Here is a 19,794-nt window from a genome sequence, read left to right on the forward strand (position 1 = left end):
TCCCGAATCTTTCAGAGGTACTGCATGCCATTGAACCACTTACCGACTGCTGGGACCAAGTGTCGCTGGACTGCAGTCGAACACTGTTCCCTCATTCACAGCGAAAAAAAATTCTGGCATCCGTCCGTGTCCTGGCACATTACGACCCTCCCAGGCCAACGGTGTTGGTCACTGATATTTCCCCTCATGGCCTGGGGGTGGCTCTGGCACAGCGAGAGGCTTCGGGAGAAGAGCGGCAGGTAGCTTTCGTGACACGAAGCCTCACCGCCGCAGAAAAAAAACTACAGTCAGCTGAATAGAGAGGCACTTCTCGTGTTTGGGATCACTATGTTTAGGCAGTATCTGCGGGGACGAGGGTGGGTTCCGGAAACACGCGGACAAACTCAATGGGTTAGTGTCATCGCCATCAGCGGGAAGCACAATTGCGTACATGCGAGTCATATTTGCGAACTACGGCCTCCCAGATATGGTGGTATCGGACAATGGCTCCATGTTGAAGAATAACCGCGTGAAGGGGGTGGCGGTACCGCCTTATCATTCTGCCTCTAACGGTGCGGCAGAGAGGGATGTTCAGACGATGAATGTAAAACTATAGAAAGTTAGCACAGGGGACCTGCACGCACAAATCTCAAGGATACTGTCAGCATATCGGTCGACGCCCCACGAAGTAACCGTGTGCTGCCCGCCCGAGCTGCAAATGAGACGATAGCTCAGGACTGCGTTGGGTCTGCTGCGGCCGGACATACGAACGACGGTCCTCCAGAAACAACTCGCTCAGAAGTGGAATCAGTATCAAAGAGCTAAGCCGAGGGAGCAAGCACAACCAGGAGACCGGGTTGTCTCCTGGGTTGTCGTGTAGGGTTGTCGTGTAGGAGACAGGGTTGTCGTGTAGGGTATTAGCCAAGAACTTCCATCTGACTAAGAGTTGGATGCCCGCCATTGTCACCAGGCAACATAAATCCCAGTGCAGCTGCAGTTGGACGATGGGCGCCAATGAACTCACCACCTGGATCAGGTATGGCAACCCCAGCCGATAGCAGGCCGGCCAAGCGTCCACTGCCCTGGCAGCTCCCCTGAATGCCTAGTGCTACAAGTATCACCGTCGTCAACGACCGGAGACGCAGCTGGCGGTGTCTATCCAAACATGGTACAAAGTTCGGCTAACCAAGTGCTTCTTTACAGCGAGCCCTTGGAGGCCAGGGACATGGCTCACAGCGCACCGAGTGCCCCTTACTTCTACCCACCCGTCGGCTTCGCCGGAACACCAGGGAACGCCGTCCTGTGCTTCGGATGGGATTGTAAACACGTTTATTCCATTTCATTCCATTTTGTTGCTCTTGAGGTATTCTCCTTGAACTCCAACTTTTCAGTGTCCTCCCATAACTTTAACTTTGGTTGAATTGTTGTGTTGAAGGGAAGGAAGTGTTGTATCTGGAAAGAGTTGAGCCTGCGCTTCAGTCAGAGTGTGTGATCTTTCACTCAGTAAAATACAATTTGAAGGAACGTGAGAAGGCCAAAAATAAATCATCGGTATGGGGTGTAAAAGACCCTCAGCCTAAAATGTTGTCAAAAATGTAAAGATCTTGGCTCATACTATGTTGGAATTACGCGCGGTAGGTAATAAGTTTTAAAAAATCCGATATCTTAAATGTAAGTGAAAAGGTCATTCATGGTAAACGTAGGTTCATCTGCTAAAAATAGCGAGGGGTATAGGGGTATGGCATATATATAAACCTCGGGAAAGTGACGGCGTTGAGCATCTTCAAGTCCTGAGCATTCAATTAAGATATGGAGAACAGAGCCGTCCTCCACATATGTTGCATACTGGTATTTCGGTGCTTTTTAATAAGTAAGAATGAGTATCATACGTGTGACCAATTCTGAGTCTGCACATAGATTATTCAGTAAATCTGTTTCATTTTTCTGTAGTATATCGACCCAACTTTGGTTTAATCAATGTAATTTGTCAAGGATTTCTTCGTCCCATTCCCGTTGTCATTGTTGCGGGAGTTTTCTTCATAGAAGTGGCTTCATGTGCTGGTATAGGACCTGCGAAATGTCTATGTAACTTCGGAGTGCGGCCTTACCATCCAATCTATCAGCAATTTTATTCGCCAGAATGTCACCACGACATCGTTGTCCATGAAGGGCTTAAAAAGAATAGCCGCCTATGCGCGCAAGTTGAACTCGTTAGTACCACAGAAACGCCGAGTGCGGGAGGCAGTTCAGCATAGTAAATAAAAATTGCACCCAGTTCCAAGCATCCCTGTCTGACACAGCCCTGGGCAACGCTCTTTTGTCGAAGTGTCGCAGGAGGGAACATCATGACGCCTGACCGTATTCCCAGGACCTCCTGAAAAGGGCGGTGGCAGCCATGTCGAAGGTTTAGCAACTGGCCATTGGCGTAGCTTGTTAGTAGTTTGGGCAAAACTGTTCGGCTCCTCCTCTGCTGTAATAAATTGCAAATGCAGGTAAGTGATTCCAGTATGCTGCCACTAATTTCTGTATCCCCCCTGCCGGTCAGATCTCCCAAATGCCATTCCGGCGAACTTGGCAGGTGGTATGCATTTTACTACTCACTACAAAAGGTTTCTCTGTGTTTTCGAATATTTTCTTGATAGATTCAATTTAGGGCACAAGTTTCTGCCCCGGCATCTGGGCTCTTACAATACTTCTGTAAAAGTCACTCTTCAAAACGTTTTCCTCCTCATGCGGTGAAGGACGTGTAAGGTCCCCGTAACAGGAGCCTCACGCAACGCGATCGTCCTGAGACTGGCCTATACTTTCCCGGCTTTTGCACTTATACGTTCCTCCGAACAAGCGAACCGGAAGTTCATGCATGCTTCTCTTCCACATTTTCAGTATCTATACGGCCATTCACAACTTGGCGCATAAACACTGAATACAATGATGCTGTGCTCCATAAAGTCGTGCCTCATAGCCCAGGCGAACGTGGACAAACTTAAATGTCGTATTAAACTTAAATATAACTATTGCCTCTCCTGTTATACTAGAGGTCTTAGGGATCCACAACAAGAGAGGCGATGGGAGAATTCACAGGCTGCAGCGAGGATAAGCAGCCGAAACGGACGAGCAAAGGCAGCGCAGCGTTAGCTGATACTTTTGAACAGAGATCATTGTTTAAAACCTCTGTTCAGTGTCCACCTTACCCTTTCGCCGAAATCAGAAACGCGCCGATGGTACTAAATGAAGGAAAAGTAGTGCTGAAGCATTACTGGCACTTCAATTATATTGCTCGCGTTCAGGTTTCTTTCTCTCTCCCTCTCTTTTTATACCAATATGAAGATAGCTATTTTATATTGCCGGCGCTATTCAGAAATACAGAGTTAAGGACAATTTTAATTCGAATCGATTATGTACGATTGCTAAAGAAAGAAACTAATTTCGACTATCCAAAAGAATACCGAATATTATTTGCCTGAATATTTTTTTTCTTTTCTGACACAACCAGTACTCTACACAAGTATAGACACTGCCATATCCTAGGAGGGGTCGAAAGGCATGCGGCCGCTTCCGAAATTTGGTGTGCTTGATGAGGCGCGAATTCAGAAACGCTAACACCCTGTACCTCATGAAATACACACACACACACACACACACACACACACACACACACACACACACACATATATATATATATATATATATATATATATATATATTGCCGCGAACCATACATTGGGTTTGTTTATTTGTGTTTTGCTTTTACCGCCCGGCTGCGCCGGTCTGTGTTATCTCTGCGCCAAGGGAAGCGCGTGTTCCATTCTTTCTTTCTGTGCCGCATGTGCTATCTGTTGTGATAGGAGAGCATTCCGATCTAACGTGAACAGCCCAGAATAATCTTCTTGGATCTACTATGTTCTCGATGCGAATCGACGTTTCGAGAACCACGCGCGCCAAAAGATAAAAAGCCTGCAGTGCGGACGCCGGGGCATTCGATTCGACGACACTCGCCTGTGCAAGTCACTTTGTTGACCGCTGCTTCGCCGCCTCTGTATTCTTTTGAGTTGTTATGGGAGCACAAGTTCGCTCCAATAAACGTGTTTCTCATTCAACACAACTGCATCGTCCTTGTCTTCGTGACATCTGGTGGAGGTGCTGGGTACGCACCCTTCATGCCCACTACAACCTCGAAAAGCCGCCAAGCCAGTCCAACAAGAGCCAGCTCCCGCCTGCAAGATTTACCGCCCGAGTTCGGTTTGATGCCAGAAGGGCCCAAGAAAAGGAACGCTGCAACCAACACCATGGTGCAAGAAACAACGTCGCCAATCGTCCTGCAGCAGCCCCGGGAACCGCCATCGTTCCGAGGAGCCCCCGCAGAAGACCCAGAAGAATTGTTGGAGAAACTGGAGCGCGTCCGGAAATTCAACAGGGGGGACGACGCAGAAACGTTCCGGCACGTTTTCTTTTACTTGGAAGATTCGGCTCGCACTTGGTTCGAGAACCACGAGAGCTCCTTGACAAACTGGGCTCAGTTCAAAAGCGAGTTTACTAAGACCTTCACTCCCGTCGTGCGGAAAGAAAGAGCCGCCCTTTTGTTGGAAACGCGCACGCAACACCCCAACGAAGGTGTCGTGATCTTCGTTGAGGAGATGAAGCAGCTATTTCGCCGCGCGGACCCCGAAATGACGGAAGAAAAGAAGTTGCGCTTCTTAATGCGCGGAGTGAAGGAGGAACTCTTTGCTGGACTTGTCCGAAATCCGCCCAAAACCGTCGCCGAATTCGTGACCGAAGCCAGCACCATTGAGAAAGCCCTCGAAATGCGTGCTAAGCAGTATGACCGCAACTTTGTTGGCGCGGCCAATGCGAACGACTTTGGCAGCACGCGGATCCCGGCCGACAGCCTACGCGAGACTATCCGCGCAATAGTGAGAGAGGAGCTGCGGAAACTTCTCCCAACGCCGCCGCAGCCCCAAGTCGCTTCCCTCACCGACGTGATTAGAGAAGAAGTGCAACAAGCGTTGGGAACTTCTACGCCATCCGAGGTACCCCGAGAGCCACAAGCTATGACATACTCCGCGGCTGTTCGTCGACCCCGCCCTGCTGCAACACGCCGTCAAGAGGCCCCGCCGTACCGCCGCCCACTGTCACCCGCCCGACCCCCGGTAGCCCGAAACCAGACGCCGAGGAAGACGGACGTATGGCGAACTCCCGATAACCGTCCTCTGTGCTACCACTGCGGAGAGGCCGACCACATTTACCGTCGCTGCCCATACAAGAAACTCGGACTGCGTGGATTCTCCGTCGACGCACCTCGCCCTCTCCCTGGCCAACGACCACGTGAGATCGACGAGTATCTATCTGAAACCAGCCGTGGCCCAGCGCGTTTCAACCGTTCGCCGTCGCCCTACCCCTACCAATCGCCGAACCGCCGTAGCAACGCTGACTTCGCCCGTGGAAGGTCCCCCAGCCCACGCGGGGGAAACTAAAGGCGGCAACTTCTGGAGGTGAAGTTGCTCTACGGCGAAAAACTAGAAACCCTCCAACGACGCAAGGACGCGCTGAAGACAGATATTCACGACATTCCCTCATCCCGACGACCCGACCTAACCCTGACGAGACTCCCGAACACGACGACAGCTACACGGCGCGACGCGTACCCGACCTGACCGAGACGTCCGTTGAGAAGACGACGACAACGACGATGCACAGTGCCCGACCATCAACACGTACAAGCAGAGATACGACGCCCCGACGAACCCGGAACTCGAGGACGACTGCATCTGACGTCAAGATGTCCATCGACGGCTTTGACGTAGTCGCCCTCGTAGACACGGGAGCTGACTATTCGGTAATGAGCGGACCATTTGCGTCTAAACTGAAGAAAGTTATGACCAGATGGGACGGTCCGCACATACGCACAGCAGGAGGCCACCTCGTGACGCCAAGTGGAACGTGCACATCGCGCGTCACCATAGACGGCACAACGTACCCTGCGGCGTTCGTCGTTCTGCCTAACTGCTCCCGCGACGTGATTCTCGGAATTGACTTTTTGACGGACAACGGCGCAATAATTGATCTGCAGACCAAGTCGATAACATTTTCCTCCAATCACTCCACGACGCCGCAGCCGAACCCCGATCACCGTGCTGCTGTCAGGATCGCCGACGATCACATCACCCTGCCACCCCACGCAAGCTTGATGATCGCCGTCTACTGTGAGGATGCTGCTTCTGACATCGACGCTATCGTAGAGAGTGATCGAAGGTTGCTTCTCGACCGCGGTGTCTCCGTCGCAAGAGGCATTGCGCACTTTAAGCAACGCCAATCTCACGTTTTGGTCACTAATTTCACCGAAGAGTACCAGCATTTAAACAAGGGAGCTGCAATTGCGTTCCTCGAAGAAACGCAAGAAGCAAGTGATGTGATCGCAGTCGCCGACTTTGAACGCACACCCGTAGAAACATTCAAGCTCCCGCAGCCATTCGACGTGAATCCGGCGCTACCGCAAGAACAACGGAAAAAATTATTGGCTTTGCTGCGTCGCTATAGCGAATGTTTTTCGTCGAGCGCAAAACTACGTCAGACCCCTCTAGCGAAGCACCGAATAATAACCGAAGATGGAGCCCGACCTACCCGACAGTCACCGTACCGCGTCTCTTCACACGAACGGGAAGCCATCCGGACTCAAGTCGACGACATGCTGAGCGATGACATTATACAGCCATCGAAAAGCCCCTGGGCTGCGCCCGTCGTACTCGTAAAGAAAAAAGACGGCACATTAAGGTTTTGCTTTGACTACCGGCGACTGAACAAAATCACGAAAAAGGACGTGTACCCCCTCCCCCGAATCGACGACGCCCTCGACCACCTCTGCCACGCGAATTACTTCTCATCGATGGACCTGAAGACCGGCTACTGGCAAATTGAAGTGGACGAGAGAGACCGAGAGAAGACTGCATTTATAACCCCAGACGGCCTATACGAGTTCAAGGTGATGCCGTTTGGGCTGTGCACAGCACCAGCGACGTTTCAAAGAGTCATGGACACTGTGCTAGCTGGCCTTAAGTGGCACACCTGCCTCGTATACCTCGACGACGTAGTGGTATTCGCCCGGACTTTCGACGAACACCTTGTAAGGTTGGAGTTTGTACTCGAGGCCATTCGTACGTCGGGGTTGACGCTGAAGCCTGAAAAGTGCCGTTTCGCATACGGCGAACTCAAGTTCTTGGGCCACGTCGTCAACGCCGCGGGAGTCCTACCTGACCCGGCAAAAACTTCAGCCATTGCGAACTTTCCAAGGCCGAAAGACAAGAAGGGCGTGCGGAGATTTCTCGGGCTGTGCGCATACTACCGGCGCTTCGTCGCAAACTTCGCACGCATTGCAGAGCCACTCACGCGATTGACGAAAGATAGCACCCCTTTCAGCTGGGAAAACGACCAAGAAAAAGCATTCGGCGAGCTGCAAAAACGCCTGCAAAGGCCGCCCGTGCTCGCTCATTTCGACAGAAATACCGAAACGGAAATGCATACGGACGCCAGTGATATAGGCTTGGGTGCCGTCCTTGTCCAAAAGCAAAGCGGCTGCGAAAGGGTAATCGCCTATGCTAGCCGTGGTCTGTCGAAGGAGGAGAAAAACTATTCTGCCTCTGAGAAAGAGTGCCTGGCTATTATATGGGCGATTTCAAAATTTCGCCCATACGTGTATGGAAGGCCATTCAAGGTTGTAACAGACCACCATGCGCTGTGTTGGCTCGCCAATTTGAAGGACCCCTCTGGCCGTCTTGGGCGGTGGAGCTTGCGCCTGCAGGAGTTCGACGTTACAGTCGTTTATAAATCCGGCAGGAAACACTCCGACGGCGACTGCCCGTCCCGCGCCCCCGTCGACCCACCACCACAAGACTCTGATGAAGACAGCGCGTTCTTCGGGATCGTGACGGAGAGCGACCTAGCCGCCCAGCAGCGTGCCGACCCCGACTTACGCGTCATAATCGAGTACCTCGAGGGATGCAACGTTGCCGTTCCTAGGACCTTCAAACGCAGCTTACCAGCATTCAGCCTGACAAACTCCGTCCTTGTGAAGAAGAATTTCAGCCCCGGAACAAGAGCGAATTACCTTCTCGTCATCCCCGCGGACCTTCGTGACGAAATTTTGGAAGCGTGCCACGACGACCCGTCTTCCGGACATCTGGGCACAGCCCGCACTATTGGAAAAATCAAGGCAAGGTACTACTGGCCCGGCCTTACCTCTGACGTCACCCACTACGTCCGGAGCTGCCGTGACTGCCAGCGACGAAAAACGCCGCCGACAAGACCCGCCGGACTTCTGCAACCGATCGCCGTCCCATCGAGACCATTTCAACAGATTGGAATGGACCTTTTAGGCCCGTTCCCTACGTCACGATCACAGAACAAGTTGATTGTCGTAGCGACAGACTACATGACGCGCTACGCAGAGACCGCCGCTCTTCCGAGGGGGACTGCACAAGAAGTGGCAAAGTTCTTTATAAGCCAAGTTGTGCTGCGACATGGAGCCCCGGAAGTCCTAATCACAGACCGCGGAACGGCATTTACTGCGGAGCTGATGCAAGGAGTATTACGCTACAGCAACACGGATCACCGAAGAACGACGGCGTACCACCCCCAAACGAACGGACTAACAGAACGTCTGAACAAGACAATCGCAGATATGCTGTCAATGTACGTTGACGTTGAACATAAGACTTGGGACGAAGTGCTCCCGTATGTCACGTTTGCGTACAACACGGCTATCCAGGAGACGACACAGCTGACGCCGTTCGAGCTTGTCACGGTAGAAGGCCGACTACGATGCTCGACGCCATGCTTCCGCACGTAGAAGACGACGACCTCAACGCCGACGTCCACGGATATCTTCAACGTGCGGAGGAGGCCCGCCAGCTCGCTCGAGTTCGTATAACGGACCAGCAGCTGGTGGATGCGGGCCGCTACAACCTCCGACGCCGAGACGCCGAGTACCAACCAGGGGATCGTGTGTGGGTTTGGACTCCCATCCGACGACGCGGACTCAGTGAGAAGCTCCTGCGACGGTATTTCGGACCCTACCAGATTCTACGACGTGTTGGCCAACTTACCTACGAAGTGATCCCCGATGGTGACTCCGGCACATCACGACGACACACGCGGCCTGAAGTCGTCCACGTGGTTCGCTTAAAACCTTTCTACGGACGATGACGAACTTTTATTTTCATTTGTTCGGACTATCGCTTATGTTAGCATCGGGTCGATGCACTCTTAGAGGGGGGGGGGTAATGCCGCGAACCATACATTGGGTTTGTTTATTTGTGTTTTGCTTTTACCGCCCGGCTGCGCCGGTCTGTGTTATCTCTGCGCCAAGGGAAGCGCGTGTTCCATTCTTTCTTTCTGTGCCGCATGTGCTATCTGTTGTGATAGGAGAGCATTCCGATCTAACGTGAACAGCCCAGAATAATCTTCTTGGATCTACTATGTTCTCGATGCGAATCGACGTTTCGAGAACCACGCGCGCCAAAAGATAAAAAGCCTGCAGTGCGGACGCCGGGGCATTCGATTCGACGACACTCGCCTGTGCAAGTCACTTTGTTGACCGCTGCTTCGCCGCCTCTGTATTCTTTTGAGTTGTTATGGGAGCACAAGTTCGCTCCAATAAACGTGTTTCTCATTCAACACAACTGCATCGTCCTTGTCTTCGTGACAATATATATGTGTATATATATATATATCTATATATATATATATATATACCAGAGGGTAGACACACGTATGAAAACGATGATCGAACTAACGTTTCGACCGGACCCCGGTCGAAACGTTAGTTCGATCATCGTTTTCATACGTGTGTCTACCCTCTCGTGTATTTTTGAAACCGAATCCCGGAACTTATTCATCGCTACATATATATATATATATATATATATATATATATATATATATATATATATATATATATATATATATATATATATATATATATATATATAGACTGAAAAGATAAAAACTCACACAGAGCGCGAAAAAAATAAGGTTAGTAGAGACAGAGACAGACGAGAAAGACTTAGAAAATAAAAATAAGTTTACTGACGTTTCAGGGAGAGGACTCCCTTTATATATATATATATATATATATATATATATATATATATATATATATATATATATATAGTATAAGTAAAGAGTCGGATACACAGCAAGGACAATAACAAACAATGTTTACTTACGTAGCGGCAACGGGACTTGCCTTCATCAGAGTAGTTACATGATTTTGCTGTGATGAAGGCAAGTCCCGTTGCCGCTACGTAAGTAAACATTGTTTGTTATTGTTCTTGCTGTGTATCCGACTCTTTACTTATACTATTTTTGCGGGCTTTGTGAGTTTATCTTTCTCTAGATTATATATATATATATATATATATATATATATATATATATATATATATATATATATATATATATATATATATACATATATATATATATATATATATATATATATATGTATATATGTATATATATATTTATATATTGTTACGAAAAGACGACGAAGAGGACAATGCAGCGTGGTTTGTGATCCCAGCCTACGACGACGAAGAAGATCGGTGGGGGCGCGCTGCCTGCGCGGGCTCAGGCTTTGCAGCCATGTAAATAAGCTGTAAATACATCATTCGACTGTCTCATCGTTCATGTCATCTCTACTGCCGCCACGTAACATTTTTGGTGGGGTGTGCGGGTCGGTTCATCGCTACCCTGGTCATCGATTCGCAACGTCTCGGCGCAAGCGCACTCGTCGAGGGTAAGCGGGCCGCGCCGGACAGCCCCAGCCCTTACTCGACCTGAACTCGACCGCGTCCCCCGCCCCGCGTCCCCAGCCTGTGACCAGCCCATCCAGACCTGCCGTGACCAGACGAGACGAGGCGTGACCAACACAAGATGCCGTTTCCCCAGCCCAGTAGTCCGACATGGTTCTGGATACCTCAGACGTTTCGTCGGTGCCTTGACGAGATCGTGTCGCGGGACCAGGCATCACCGACGACATCATCATCCTATGTGGCGGCAAAGACTTCACTGTACATTGTCATCTCATCTTTCGTCCTCACCACATAACCTACTGCCGCGGCGTCGACCGGGGCGGTCGTTTTCAACCGGGGGGCCGTGTTACGAAAAGACGACGAAGAGGACAATGCAGCATGGTTTGTGATCCCAGCACGACGACGAAAAAGATCGGTGGGGGCGCGCCGCCTGCGCGGGCTCAGGGTTTGCAGCCATGTAAATAAGCTGTAAATACATCGTTCGACTGTCTCATCGTTCATGTCATCTCTACTGCCGCCACGTAACAATAGATATATGTATGATATATATATATATATATATATATATATATATATATATATATATATAGAGAGAGAGAGAGAGAGAGAGAGAGAGAGACAGAAAGAAAGAGAGAGAGAGAGAGCATAAGAGGGCCTGATGTGGGCCTCGCCCCATTGAAGGCATCCCTAGTCCGGGATGGCTTGACTTCGGCTGGCCGTCCGTGCTGGTGTCACAAGTGTTAGCTGGATATCCGGGTCTGGGCTGGCCAGGGAAGAGCGATTTTTTTCTTTCGCAAGCAATGCGCCAAGCTCATTCGGCTTTGATCAATACGATGACCCAGTTTACGTTCAGTTGAAGACAAACAAAAACGAAGAAAATAACCGGAAGTTTACGAAGAGTACCCTCCTGAATACCCAACTCTTAGTTGTTGTTTCCATACTGAATTCATTTTGTCACTTTCTATCTGCTCTTAATGTCTTCCCTTTTCTGTTTCATTAATTCCGCTACTCCTGAAATTAGATTCTCCGTACCCTTTAGATGTCAAGTATATATACGTACTGCCGTACGACGTCGCAAATGGCCCAAAAGGAAACCATAAATCGCATCTGCGTTTAAACATTCGCCAGACTGTATCGCTGGAATGATACAGTACCCAGCACACACCTTGGGGCTGCTATATGTTGCCCGTTGATGCAAACTCGGATACTTGTATTATGCTCTAACATTCGGTAAAAGTGTAATGTTCAGGTATATTAAAGGAGTACTGACACGAAATTTCTCGCTTTCAGTTTTTATGCTGTAAAGAATACCTATTGGCCCAGTAATTACGAAAATCGAACCGAAAGCCGTCAGCCGCCAACACAGAATTAATTATTGCACGTTTATTGCAACCAATTTCAAATTTGGTCGCCGCGCGGGAAAATGGCCGTTCGAAGGCCAGCCTGCAAGCGGGCCAGCCTTACGTCACGGTCTCACCCGTGACGTCGGGGACGTTTTTCTTTCCTCCATGCGTTGGCCGCATCGTCTGCTACGATTTCACATGGTCCGCACTCGCCCGCGCAGTCGACATGGCGTCTGAATCGTCAGACTCGAATGAGTCACTGCCACCCGACAGACAGAACAACTTTATTTGACCAGGCGATTAGGCCGGCGATGTCTTCGCCGTCGTCCGTTTTTAATATCACTGCGGCTCGAACCGGTGCAGACCATGATAGCAACAGCTTGTCGCCACTCTTCTAATCAATCTGATCGTGAAAAAAAAGCTCCACATGCGAGAAAGTAGATGTTAGTGTGTTGAAAATTGTGCTAGGAGTTGTTATCAGCGCTGAATGTAAAAGTGGCGTTCAGATATTTGCCGCGATGGTAAGCCTACGCTGACCGGAAGCGGAGGTTCGGCGCTCCGACCCAGCACTGCCGGCACCACGGTGCGGCGAGGGGCCGAAAGATGGCGCCACCTGCGCGCTAGAATCAAAACAGGCCGCGGCAGATGTCTTGGTCACCGATCGCTGAAACGGAAATTATTGCCAAAATAAAGCTTCATATGCGAAAAAGGGGATGATAGTGTGGTGAAAAGTTGTGTAAGGGATGGTCATTCGCAGTTGTACAGATACCAGCGATCAAATAGTCGCCACGATACTAAGCCTTAAGTTCCCAACACCCAAGGTGACCCGTGCAACCCCGAGCCCGCTGGCTTGGGCGACAGTTCTTGCGGCCGCCGGCGCGCACGAACTCAGTCCACGTTTAGCGCTGCATGTCGTCGCGTGGAAAATAATGCATCTTGGCGTCGTCGTCGATTTACTCGGACAGGCTTCCACGAGCAGTACTTCGCATACCGCGAGCTTGCCATAGCACAACTTGGGCGAGCTCGGCGACGCGCACCGCCGCGTCGCCGCGGTGCCCGTCGACATCGCGCACCGCGCGGTGCCGGCACCAGTGCCGAACATCATGCGCCGGCAACGAACTGAAGAGCAAAGACGTCGAACACGCAACGTTTACAAGCATTGCTCACACAGCTACGCCCACGTCCCCTGCCCAAACGAATACCACCGACAACAGCAGTGCAGGATATCGTTTCCGGTTCTGAAAACGACTATATGACGTCACCCTGAACCGGCCAGACACGCAGGCCAATGTTTCGTCACGCCGAAAGCGATTGCGCTAGTGCTGCTGATTTGTGGAAGCTCGCGGCCTGGACAATCAAAATCGATTTTAGATGTGATTCCGGCCTCGGATCGCAGCAAAAATTTCTGTGAGGCATCTGTACAAACTACTGAAGCCAATTATATCATTTTTTCAGGTTTCAAAATTTGGTGTCAGTACTCCTTTAAATGTAAGAGCATCGAATAACATGATCTATACAAGTCCCATAAGAAATTTCGAAAGCTCGCACACTCAAAGTGTAGCCTCTATGGTGTAGCAGAATACTCAATGCGCACTTTCTTAAGAGCGGTTGGACAAAAAGAAAGTAAGAAGAAAAAAGAAGATGGAGGTGCTGGGTATCGATCCCAGTACCTCTCGCATGCTAAGCGAGCGCTCTACCATCTGAGCTACACCCCCACGGAAAGACAACGCAGCCGGATCCCTTTAGGTGCGTACAACGCCGCGACGGAAACTAGAGCACGCGAGAGTGCCGAAGAAACCGGCTCCCAGCGCGGACTGGCCGCTGTTAATTCTAATGTCGGTGCGGGGCTTGCAACAAGCAGCAGCGGAGAATTTTGCGGAATGCGGAGCTTTGAACATGATGTTGTTTCTGGGCTACCTATGTAAAACTAAAATTTGAGTCGTATGTTCGCCTAACAGTCGACTGGGCCGCCTAATCGAAAGGTGAAAGAACGCTTCTTCAAGGAATATATATGGGTGATACCTTTCCAGACTAAAAAAGCCTGTGGCATGCAGCGTTCATGTCTAGAAATTTCAACAACCGAAAATACTGGGCATATTGAGCAAACCTTCGGTACATTACTGAGACTAGCAGCATTTTCAAAATTAGAATGGGCTGATGAATGGAATATGATGAGCAAATAAAAATCAGCGTGCTAAAACGGTTCCCAAAAGAAGCGAGACTAACTAAACACTAAAAAAAAACACATCGGACCGAGGCCAGGGCGAGGCTCCTAAGACAAACGGTACAGCGCATACTCTCACACTTTGTGCACGGACATTGCTGAGTCTACAGAGCAGTCGTGCACAAATCCTCGTAGTCCTCGACTCAACTAGGCAAATAAACACCGCCGCTTCCTATGGAACCGATCTGTAGCAGCAACCCCGAAAGGCTTGCGATCACCCACGCTACCGCAACTGTGCAGCAACCGCCCTAGTTGACTATCATAACGGACTTGCTACAAGCCGGCCCCCTATAACAAGCCAGCCTCGCACCTCCCCGAGCCGTCCAGATCCTGCACAACCTCCCCGAAACCATCCAGAGAGAGATAGAGAGAGCGAGCGAGAGAGAGAGAGAGAGAGAGAATGAGAGAGAGAGAGAGAGAGAGAGAGAGAGAGAGAGAGAGAGAGAGAGAGAGACAGACAGACAGACAGACAGACAGTGGGACAGAATGAAAGAGACAAAGGGAACTAGAGGGAGAGAGACAAAACTTGTTTCAAGCGACCCACTGCTGCCGAAAATGGGGTTTTGGTCGTCCGGGAATGCGCTTCAACCGATACTTCGCAGGAGTCAGGGCCCCGCACGTGGGCAATGTGCCGTGCAAGGCGAGGCCGGAGGATCGGACGAAGATCCGGTGGAGGAGCGGACCAGCTCTCCCTTGAGTATGAATGTGGGGTGGTGAAATGTGTGGGTGATGATTATTAATATCTGGATCCCAAGCCCCACCGGCCTCACATGCAGAAAATGAGGTGCGGCCCACGCGGTGCGCTAACTCTCACCCGGGATAGCAAAGCCCGGTCGAAACGAACAAGACTCTCCCGCCTCGCAGGCCCTGACTCCACTCGACCCAACGTACATCTACATCCTCCCGAATTACCCAAACACAAAAAAGGACATACCTTACACGTCACCACGCTTTTGCCAACCATCGCGCGGTTGTCTACCGGCGACTGATAACAACTACCACACCTTCTTACAACCAAATTCAGCAACGCACCATAACTGCTAGCGTGCGGACATCATCACCTATTGAAGCAGAAGAAGCGGTAATCGCTCTAGCTGTCATTTCAGGTCAGCAGGATGCACGAATGAACATTGTTTCTGACTCCCAAAACGCCTGCAGGCAGTGGGCGAGAGGGCGCATCGGCAAAACAGCCCACAGATTAGCAATCGGCTACAAATCAAATAATCCAATCAAAATCATATGGGCCCCTGGCCATGAAGCTCTAGAGGGCAATCAACAGGCTCACGCCTGGGCTCGCGCCTCCCTTCCCCGAGCTGACATGAATGAATGAATTTATTGTCAAGAAAAAGGAAAGGAAAGACCACCAGCAGGCGTAAATTGTCACACCTAGGGGTGGACACCGCAACGCCTGCTCAAGAAGAGTTTCCTGTTCCTGTTATGCCCACATATTCAGAAATTCTAAGCTACTACAAAGCAACCCGAATTGAATTCCCACATCCTCTTACCAAGTTTCAAGGACAGGATCAAACAGCACTCCGCTCAATCCAAACGAACACCTTCCCTCACCTCTCCCGTCTACACAAACTGTACCCAACCCAATACCCGAAGCTGTGCCCCAAGTGCAACCAAGTAGCCACCCTCTACCATACGGCAGCAGGGTGCCACAAAATTCACAAACACCCTCTAACAGAGGAGCAGTGGAGTGAGGCACTGTCTAGCGCCGACTACGACGAGCAGTGCCGAACGATCGCCAGAGCAGCCACCGGCGCCCTGGAGACTGGAGCCCTGGACTAGGGGCACCCACCACGTCCAACTACCCAACAAACATAATGAAGTTATTTCTCTCTCTCTTGTACCACGTCGCTCCAACCTTCTTCCCCTGCAATGGCTGCCCACAGTGCGACACGCAACTTTCAGCTTACAACGTAGTATAATACTCCTGTCATGACCACCCTCCCCTGATCCTCTCCACATGCCCTGAGCAGTGGGGGACTGTGCTGACCAGCTCGGTCCCGGAGCGCCAACTCGCTCTTGTGCAACCAGCCGGGTATGTAGCGCAGGCTCGCGACCTCCTGGATACAGGGGGTTTACCCCAACCCCTTTCTTACCACTTAAGCTCAACGCACCCTCTTACACACATACACACGCACACGCAGAGGCACGCAAACACACACACATGCCCGCGCGTGCGTGCTCAGAGAGAAGGAGAAAGGTGTAACCGTGCGCCCTTATATCTCTTTTTAAGTGCAGAGCACTACTTTAGGCGCTCGCCTTGTCATCAGATCCAAGTAGAGGGCGTTCCGTTGTAGCGCTGTCGTCGCAGCGTACCCCAGAGGCTTCGAAAGCCAAGCGGCTTATATAGTCATAAGCGTTCGAAACTCGTGAACCGATGGCGCTTGTCCTACACCTCCCCGTTGTTTAGCGAAAAGAAAACTATGGGAGCATTTGAGGCAAAATATACGTAAGTAACCGGCAGCGCCCGCGTTCATTTAGTTAGGAACGCTCCTTGGGTTGGTTTTTACGATAGTAGCAAAAAAAGCAGCCGCACAAGAAAAAAATGGCGCGTTCGAAATGACGCAGAACAGCTACACCCGCAAGAAGAAAACGGCGCGTTCGAAATGCCGCAAAAAGGCTCCAGCCGCGCAAGAAAAACATTACGCGTTCGAAATGACGCAAAATAGCTCAAGCATACGAAATTAAAGCAAGCACAAAAAGAACAGAACTCCGGCTGGCGCAATTTCCGGCAGGGGCGCGCGAGCACTGCGAAGGCGGGAAATTTAAATTGCATGGTGTGGTAACAGTGAGCAGATTACGGCGATACAGCGCATTATGATGAATCACTGCTCTGCACTTCCGACAGCTTTCCCATTGAGTGGAACGGCTTCAATTATTTCTTTTGCAAGCCCGCACGTTAAGTAATATGTAGCCTGCAAGCCTTTTTCGTGCTTCGTTACGTTTGATCACGTTTTACGTTCACCGTTCTTTCTCGATCCTCATCCTCGACTCAGTCTTGATTGAGGTGCCCTCAACAGGTGAGGCAGTTATCGGCTGAGTCCACTTTCCTTTTTCTTTCAATAAAGCATCTCTCTTGTCTGCACTAGTCATCATCAGGCTGGTAATGTTCATTGCACGATGAAGACCTCTCCTACAGAGAGAGAGGGGGGGGGAGAGTAAACGTGTTTATTACGAAAAGAGATAGGGAGGAGACGTCATTACAAGATCACTTGAGCTCTTCCAGCCTCAACAGCCCTCAACACCAGCTGGCGCTGATCTTTGAAGTCGGAGCTGGTCAGAGCTCTCTCCGAAAGCTCCTAAGAAGAAAGCGAGGAATTGCGCGAAGGCATTGGAGCGTGGTTCCAGAGCCTTCCCATTTAAAAGAGCATCGCAGGGGCTTCGCAGAAGCGGCATAGCGGGGAATATACGGTGGGGTGCCATACACAGCATTTACTTTCGACTGCTCATATCTTGCACGGTTCGAATTCATTCTTTTCAATTAATTTTTTTTTTATCTCATCCCCATGTCGAGTTATCCGACTTCTCGTACTTCCATAGTCACATCTCTATGTAGCGATTCTGTATTACTGCTTGTCCACCGGTTCTCAGTTATGTGCATTGCATGCCCGCACTTTATCAGGCGATGGTACACTATATCTACCGGAGAAACTATGGCTGCACGCCAAGAAATTCATATGCCCAATCTCGATCCACGTGCAAGGGGACGGCGAACATTAGAACGTGAAACGGAAAACCGGTGCGGAAACCGGTCGCCCTAAACCACGCCACCTCGGTTACTCTCGGGCGCTCCACATTCCGAGGCTGCGTGCAGTCCACACCTGATGAGCCGGCCATTGTCGTCTCTGACAGCGCGGGGGTGTAGCTCAGATGGTAGAGCGCTCGCTTAGCATGCGAGAGGTACTGGGATCGATACCCAGCACCTCCACTTCTCTTTTTGTCCATTTTCTGTTTTTGCTTACGTTCTCAGCCTGTATTAACGTTTTTCGATGCTTTAAAAACACTTTGTTATCGTATGAGCCCCTGTTCCAAATAAAGCGTGTATAGCTATATTTATTCCATTCATGAGAATAGCTCATAAATCACTACATAAATCAGATTTTAATTAAAAAGCGTAGTAAATACCACCCCTAATTATTTTTCTCGAAACCTCTCAAAAAGTCATTAAATTACGTTGTGAGTCCCGGATCATGAAAATAATTGCCTGCGCAATATCACTACTTCTGGAAAATAATCGCATCACTCTGCCCAAGAACGACTGTTTCCCGTCATCATGGCGGGCGGATCTGCGTTCCCGGACAACATGCCAAATTTTAAAGCACGAAAAGCCGAAACATGGCGCAACTCCTCCTCAACCATACAACTCCTAACCAGAACGCGAAACGTGATCACTGAATCCCAAATCTTCTAACATGGGAGGGACGGTATCCTCTGGGGGAGCTGCGAACAGCGTTCGCGTGACTTCAGTGGTTTTCTAGGCAACTCTGCCGTGATGCCTTACCGATTGGGGACTGCTGCATTTGTTGCCTGCTTTGATTCATTTGTTCGGCTCGTTGTCGATGCGGTTTTCTTACGTTCAGTCGATGCTATAGTTACCACACTGCGATGCTTCAAACTGCATTCTCATCCGTCGAGGAGTTCGGCCGTCGCTTTGGAGCATAGCGGACGTGTCTGCGCGCTCGTGCGGTTTGTCGGCGGGTAGTCGGGTAGTCGCCAGGCGGGTAGTCGCGCAGCACATAGATTGTCTCCAGATCGCGCTGGACTGATTCGGTCCACCTATAGCGCGAGCTACCGCTTACAAGCCCCAGTCCGTCAGCCTTTGTCACGTCCAGCGAACTCTCACGTTGTCGGAACTGCCGCAGGCTTCGCTTCTCTTCACAGCAAGCTCGCCTCTACGCTTCACCGCTCCCGTCGAGGCTTCTCGTCTCCCGGACGCAGCATGACGACAGCCAGCTGTGTTCGAGGTGGGCTGTGTGCGACGAGGTCGACCACAGTGGATGCACTCTGCCCTATTCTCTTCGCACCTCTCTAATACTTACTTCTCTCCATCCAATCCTATAATCTTCCACTATATTCCCACCCCTGCACCGGGTTGAATGCAGGTGAACTCCCAGATGAGTTCAATAATATCCCCGGTGTACTTCATTCCCCCTTCATTTACCCGAGCCGCTACCACCACCACCGCATCCGTCGAGTTGAGGTGTTGGACCGGTTGTTTTGTTGCTCCCACTGTCTGCTGCAGTCGCATGCCTCGGAAGATGGCATATGAAGAGGCGCAATCAGCGCTGCTTGGCGTTACGAATTCGCCCTGCGTTGGCTTTTGCATCTGGGAAGCTTCCGGGCACAGTGCGGCAGTTAACTGTAATGAATAGGCATTGAGCCATACCGGCTGGCAACAGCAAAAGAAAAAAGTCATCACTTATTCTTGTTT

The 19,794-nt window shown here is 50.4% G+C and overlaps 2 non-coding genes across 2 annotated transcripts; one reads left to right on the forward strand and one right to left on the reverse strand.

The window, feature by feature from the left end:
* Positions 1-13,769: 13,769 nt before the first annotated feature.
* Positions 13,770-13,842, reverse strand: Trnaa-agc (transfer RNA alanine (anticodon AGC)). The gene has a single exon. It is a non-coding gene; the product is annotated as a tRNA-Ala (tRNA).
* Positions 13,843-18,218: 4,376 nt separating this feature from the next.
* On the forward strand, positions 18,219-18,291 carry Trnaa-agc (transfer RNA alanine (anticodon AGC)). Its single transcript has one exon. It is a non-coding gene; the product is annotated as a tRNA-Ala (tRNA).
* The last annotated feature ends 1,503 nt before the right edge of the window (positions 18,292-19,794 follow it).

Source organism: Haemaphysalis longicornis, unplaced genomic scaffold (assembly GCF_048455015.1).
Source record: "Haemaphysalis longicornis isolate Haplotype H1 unplaced genomic scaffold, Haemaphysalis longicornis Haplotype H1 scaffold_133, whole genome shotgun sequence".
Taxonomy (NCBI): Eukaryota; Metazoa; Arthropoda; class Arachnida; order Ixodida; family Ixodidae; genus Haemaphysalis; species Haemaphysalis longicornis.